The following is a 6709-nucleotide window of genomic DNA, read 5'->3' on the forward strand; positions in this document are numbered from 1 at the left end:
AAGGAAAAAAAGAAAAGGACCAACACGAAGGGCAGCCTGTATTGGTACCGCAAAGGCAACAGGGACCCAATCATGGGCTGACAGAGAACACCTTCCTGGGGAGAAGAACTGGAAGTAGAACTGGCCCAGGGAGAGGTCAGCCAGGTTGTATCAGGCTATGCAAGGTGATGCAAGGAGATGAGGTGCAGAAGGGTTGAATGGGGTGAATTAGGGAGACTTTAGATAGCAGCCTACATTAATTCAAAAAACAGACATTGAGCAAGCACAATAACAGATCCCTTTTCTAAGGGCAGGTCACAGAGCAGTCATGAAGAAACAGTGGGTTGGGACTGTAGTTCAGTGGTAGCTGTGAGCTTGGCATACCCAAAACTCGGGATTCCATCCCCAGCACCAAAACGAACAACAGGATGGCCGCTCCCACGGAGCTCATCAGAACACAAGTGGATACATACTGCTCAGGTCTGCTGCTGGGTCCTCAGAGCCCAATCATGCCCCCAACTGCCTCTGGATCGCTGACTTCCTACATCAAAGCAAACCCTAACGCTCTCACCTGCTTGTTCCCCAGAGGTCTCTTCCTGGTGATCAAACCTCCAACTTCTGCCAGAGATTCTCCTTCCACTACCTCTTCAGTGTGACCTTTCCTGCTCAGCTCCAATCACTACAGCCACACCGCCAGCAGCCACAGACTAAGGTTCCTGGCCACCGAAGCCTACACACCTCCATCCCTTCCAGCCCTGAGGGCAGTGTGTGATTCACCCTGATTTGCTGGCCTCTACTTCCTTTCCAGTAGTGGGCCACACCTTCGTTTTACCAGGTCTCTACAAACATCTGTGGCATGCTGGCCTGCCTCTTAGTGCTTCCTTTTCTCTCCTCCAACCAGTTTATCAGCAACTTGTAAGACCAAGATTGAACTCTGTCTAGGTGGTAGCTCAGCACCCAGTCTAGGGCTCTTCAGGTGGCAGATAGGTAAAAGAACATGACTAGGAATTTAAGACCTTCGGATGCACCTGATGGCTGTAATTCCAGCACTTGGGGAGAGGCAGGATGATCATGAGTCCAAAGGCAGCCTGACCCACCCAGCAAGAACATATCTCCCCCCAAAAAGAAAGAGTTCAAGAGTCAACGCTGGCCAGGCGTGGTGGTGCATGCCTGTAGTCCCAGCACTTGGGAGGCAGAGGCAGGCAGATCTCTGTGAGTTCAAGGCCAGCCTGGTCTACATAGTGAGTTCCAGGACAGGGCTACAAGGAGACCCTGTCTCAAAAAGACGAAAAAAAAAAAAAAATCAACACTGAAAAGCAGACAAACATCAAGCATTAGCTCAAGTGGGCAGAAAGCTTAGCACATCCACCCCCTGCAAGAGTATCTCCATCATATACAAGGAAAGGGTGACCTGCAGGAGCTAGCCAGGATTGCCGGTGGCAGTGGGTAAGAGAGCAACAGAGAAGGCACATGGGAAAGACTCAAGGCTCTAGTTGAGATACAGCAAATGTTAATGGGAATGATAAGCTCGGGTCCACTATTCTTCACAAAATGAAGAGTTCGTCATATGTTTAGGAAACTTGGCATGATTTCAGAGTTTGTGAGATGGAGAAGAGTCCTCCAAAAAGCAAAATAACTCGCTGGAGGTACCCAGGGCTTATACTCCAGGGAAAATCCGCAAAGCCAGGGCTCCTGACTGCGTGCCCAATGCACTCCATGAACTATTAAAAGCTGTAGAAATAACGGGGCTGCGCCCAGCCACACCTCCCGAGGGGCCTACGACGAAGCACCGCACCTTAGGGAGTCTCACGCTTCCGTCTACACCCGAGGGGCCGCTGAGGTGCTTCCCTATGTAGACATCTAGAACCAGGAGCTCCCCCTTTACGCAGCCTGGTTTTCACACATCCAGTGTGATGGGGACCACTCGGGTGCCCCAAGGTGACAGATAGGAATTCCACCCCTCTGGGACCCTGCGCGAGAGGCAGGTGAGGGCTCAGAGCGTCAGTTTCTCCATCTGGAAAATGGGCCCCAAAGAGCAGGACTGAGGCCACCGCGGACGGTGGGAGGAAGGACCACGCGGGACGAACCGCAGGGAGGGATGCTCGCCCAGGCTGCCGGGGCTGAGGAGGGGGCGGGGCCGTGCCGACCGGGTCCCCTGAGGAAGGGGGAGGGACGCGCACGTCGTGTCGCGTCGCCTCGCGCACCGCCCGCCGCCGTCCCGCAGCCGTCACTCTTCGAGCCCGCGCCGCCCGTGCGCGCGCGACCCTTACATAAGCGTCCCCGGCGGCGGCGCTGGCGCACGCCCACCCGCTCTGACCTGCGGCCGTAAGAGGAAGGTGCGGCGCGCCGCGGACACTCACCTCCACCCCGCAGCCACCAGACCCGGCCGCCGCCTCCTACCGCCGCTGCCTCCACTGACAGGGAACAGCTGCGGTCTCTACGCAACCGAACTTGCTGGGGGTGCTGGCCCCGCCCCCAGACTTCCTATTGGCTGAGGCAGCCCAACCCCTCCTGGGATTGGACGGAAGCACACGTCACTCACAGCACCCCTGCTGAGGAGCCCGCCCAGCGCCCGCCTACCCCTCAGGTTTAAGCCTTGGCGCCCCACGTCGGCCCCACCCCTCGCAGCCCAGGCTGGCGATTTGATAGGTGGACAGGCGGGGAGAGCCCGCCCCCTCCGCGCCACCGCCTACTCCCTTGTCTCCCAAGCCTCACGTGGGCCCCCGGGCCGGGCAGAGCCTTGCAATAGGCGGAAGTGGCCAGGTTCTGGCGCGCCATGATTGGCTGTCGGCGGGGGTGGGTCGTGCGATTCATTCATCCGGGCAGCACGTGTCTCCTCAAGCCGCAATCATAACAGATGCTCCGGGGTGTGCACAGTCGGGCCCGGTGCACGTTAGCGGATGAAGAGGTCGCAGGAGAAGCGGTAGCCAAGGGCACCTGGAGGGAGAACGGAGCCACCCCGGGTGGGCTTGGGGGCCGGAGTCCGCTCTGTGTGACCTTGGAAAAGCTGCTACCTGGCTCTGAGCTCAGTCTCCCCGGCCGCTAACAAAAGGAAAGCTCAGTCTCCCGGGAGCCAACGAAAGGAAGAGCTTCGTACGCCCGCCTCTGTGCCAGCCAGACACCGAACGACTCAAAGTCCGTGCCTCCCGGGGACAGGAGACCGGACAGTGAACAGTAAAATACACAGATCAGGGGGCTGGAGAGGTGGTTCAGCGGTTAAGAGCCCTGGCTGCATTTGCAGAAGACCTGGTTTCGATTCCCGGGTCCGATTCCCACCACCTACATGTGGGCTAGCAGCCATCCGTAACTCCAGTTCCAATGCCCTCTTCTGACCCGGGGCATTGCACAACACGGGTGTACTTACCTACATGCAGGCAATACACTCGTGTGTGTGTGTGTGTGTGTGTGTGTGTGTGTGTGTGTGTAATGTAAAATATACAAATCAGGCCAAGAAGAGAGAGAGAGAAAAAAAAAAAAAACCCTTCCAGGCAGAACAATAGAGAATTATGAGAATATCGGGTTAACTAGTGATTGCTTATTGAGCATGGAGATCTTGACTCTGACTTTGTTGTGCAGAGCTTGCCACGCCTCAGGACAGAGTGGCACAGGTTTGTAACCCAGCACTTAGGAGACTGAAGCAGGGCTATTGTCAGCTCCAGATCAACCTTTGCACTATGGCCTGCCCCCATCCCCCAAAAATGTCATAACTCCAACCTCTTCATCCTCCTTCCATTTGTCAGAACCACCCCTCTTTAATCCAACACAGCTACTTAGTATCAGTATTTAAATTGCAAGTTTTCAAGTTGACACATTCCTTTTAAGCACTAGTATGTGCCTGGTGCTATGTTGCCTATAGAGTAGTGGATAAGACCCACAGCCATTGAAACAAAGAACTGACTGTTTTTTGAGTTTCACAGAACTCCCTAGGTAACCAAAAGAATGACATTCTATTGGATGCTCAAGTTCAAAGACCATACTTTTTTGTTGTTGTTGATGTTTGCCTTTGCCTGTTTTGTTTTGCTTTACTTTTCTTTGCTTTTGAGCTAGAGTCATTGTGTAGCTCAGGCTAACCTTGAACTCCTCATCATTCTGCCTCCACCTCCCAAGTACTAGGACCCTTAACTTTTTTTTTTAATGTATGTGAGTGTATTGCTTGCATGTATGTAAGTGCACCCATGTCATGCAATGCCCGAGGAGGTCAGAAGAAGGCTTTGGATCCCCGGGAACTGGAGTTATATAGATGGTTGTTAGAATTGAATCTGGGTCCTCTGCAAGAGCAATCAGTGCTCTTAACCACTGAGCCATCTCTCCACCCCCCCCTTAACTTTTTTTTAAAGCAGGAAAAGAGTAATAGCTATGTGACCTTGGTCAGGTCCCCTCCTTCTCTGGCTATATTTCTACATAAAATGCACCAGACTTACTGGAGTCTTGAGTCCATCTTTTATTCATTGTTTCTGTTATTCTTGGAATACATGCATACCTGTGACTTCCTCACTTCCTGTCTATAGCTTATCTCTGCTATGTAGGTATAAGACATGGACCCCACATCCTTCAGAAAAGGGTTAGCTGCCCATTCAATGGGGTCTGTGACTTGCTGCTTGGGCCCCATGAGCACCTAGGTCCAGAGCAGAGGGCAGGAAGTGACTTCTTCCCAGGTTCAGGAAGTGACTTCTACATCAACCCCAGATGACTCAGACCTAGACAGTGAAACTGAGTCAGAACCAAAAAGTGAGTGGACTGTTGTGAACAAAGGAACTGTGGGGCTTGGAGAGTAGGCACTAGCCATCTACATCATGTAACTCAAGTTAGACTAGGAAACAAGACACCCCTCCACCCAGGCTTTCTCTTGCCCCCAATGAGTTCCCAGCTGGAAAGAGTTGGGAGAGTTTACCATTCCTGGCCCCAGAGACCAAGTGACCAAGCTGCCTCACCAAAAGCCAGGGTGAGAATTGTGTAACTGAAAACTGTTTCATGTCAGAATTTCCCAGGCACCCACTGCTGGTGGGTACAGAATGCTGAGTCCCACCCCATGAAAGTAACCAGAGGTCTGAGAGGCACCAGCAGAATCCCCCAAGTCATTAACCTCATCTCTAGAGTATGCGAGTCCCAGCATCGCCTTACCTGTTTTAGAAGCTCCCCAGATGGGTCTGATGTGGGTCAGTGTTGAGATCCACTGAGTGGCCTAGAGAAATATTTCCCAGACTTCCCTGGTAATAAAAAACCTCCCTAGTACTCTAAAAACAAAACCAACCCAATTCCTATGCTCACATCCACTCCTGGGGATTATGGTTCAGGAAATCTGGGGTGGGGCCCAGGAATCTTTATTTATTTTTCTTTTCGTTTCTGACCAACCCACACCTGATTGTTGAGATCTGAGAAGCCTAGAGAACTTGGCTGCATTCCTAGGAGATTTCAACCTAGGAGAACAGACAGAAGAGGCACACCCTGCCTGGGCAGGCCTAGCAAGGAGTGTGTCTGTGACACAAAGGACACTAGACACAGGGTAGGTCAGTAGGGAAGTAGCTTCCAGTAGCTTAGGCACTCCTGTAAGACTCTGGATTCTTTGTGTCTTCCATTTTCTGGAAAGGTCTGCAGTTTTTGTGTCTTCTGTCCTCCACCCTGTTGCTCACATTTGAACACGGCCTCTCTGAGAAAAGTTTAGCAAATAGTTTCCTGATAAATACCGAGTAAAAGTATGGGAATCACCAGCCCATGAGAAGTAGTTAAAAGACCTGGAGTAAATGAGACTGGTCCAGAGGCCAAGAGTCCAGTCAGAAAGAGAGGAGTCCAGAGGGCTCCACATATAAGGGGGAGGGATGGTTAAAGAGCCAACCGCCTGGAGTAGACCAGGTTGGGTAAGGAGTAGTGCAGCAAGCTGCTAACTATTAAGGGCAGACATTGGCAAACAACTTTTGGGTTTTTTTTCTTTTTGGTCTTTTTGAGACAGGGTCTCCCTGTAGCCCCAGCTGTCCTGGAACTCACTATGTAGACCAGGTTAGCCTTGAACTCACAGAGATCCGCCTGCCTCTGCCTCCCGAGTGCTGGGATTAAAGGCATGCGCCATCACGCCCTGCACAACTTTTCTTTATATATGTTCTAGTTTGTTTCTCCTTGGCTGTGACAAAACACTCTGATGAATACCAACTTGGAGAGGAAAGGGTTTATTTGGCTTACATCTCCAGGGTCACAGTTCATCAGGGAGCCCAAGGTAGGAACTCAGCGCAGGAACCTGGAGACAGGAGCTGAAGCACAGGTCATGGAGGGAATGCTGCTTACCCGCTTGCTCCTCTGGCTTGTGCTCAGCCTACTTTCTTATAGAATACAGGCCCACCTGCCCAGAAGTGGCACCATCTACAATGGGCTGGGCCCTCCCATATCACTCAATGATCCAACGATCAAGAAATACCCTCACAGATAGGGCCACAGGCCAGTCCAATGGAGGCACTTCTCCAATTGAGGCTCCCTCAACCCAGGTGTGTCAAGTTGACAACTAAAGCTATCCAGCTTTTTTATTTTATGTGTAGGTTTTGCCTGCACATATGTAAGTACACCACATGTGTGCAGTACCCCTCAGAGGCCAGAAGAGGGTGTCTGTTCCCCTAGAACTGGAGTTACAGATGGTTGTTAGCCACCATGTGGGTGCTGGAATCAAACCCAGGTCTACTGGAAGAACAGCAAGTGTTCTTAACCACTGAGCCATGTCTCCAGCCCCAAGCTTTTTTCTTTTTGA

At 52.0% G+C, this 6709-nt stretch overlaps 1 protein-coding gene across 2 annotated transcripts in view; it reads right to left on the reverse strand.

The window, feature by feature from the left end:
- The window catches only part of Pc (pyruvate carboxylase), a 121276-nt gene extending 118847 nt beyond the window's left edge, over positions 1-2429 (reverse strand). For both annotated transcript variants that reach the window (XM_008822868.2, XM_029558554.1), the window contains exon 1: positions 2340-2429. The gene's annotated coding sequence lies outside the window, so the exon portion shown is untranslated. The remainder of the gene's footprint in view (positions 1-2339) is intronic.
- Between the last annotated feature and the right edge of the window lie 4280 nt (positions 2430-6709).

Source organism: Nannospalax galili, unplaced genomic scaffold, assembly GCF_000622305.1.
Source record: "Nannospalax galili isolate Female #2095 unplaced genomic scaffold, S.galili_v1.0 scaffold89, whole genome shotgun sequence".
NCBI classification, from domain to species: domain Eukaryota; kingdom Metazoa; phylum Chordata; class Mammalia; order Rodentia; family Spalacidae; genus Nannospalax; species Nannospalax galili.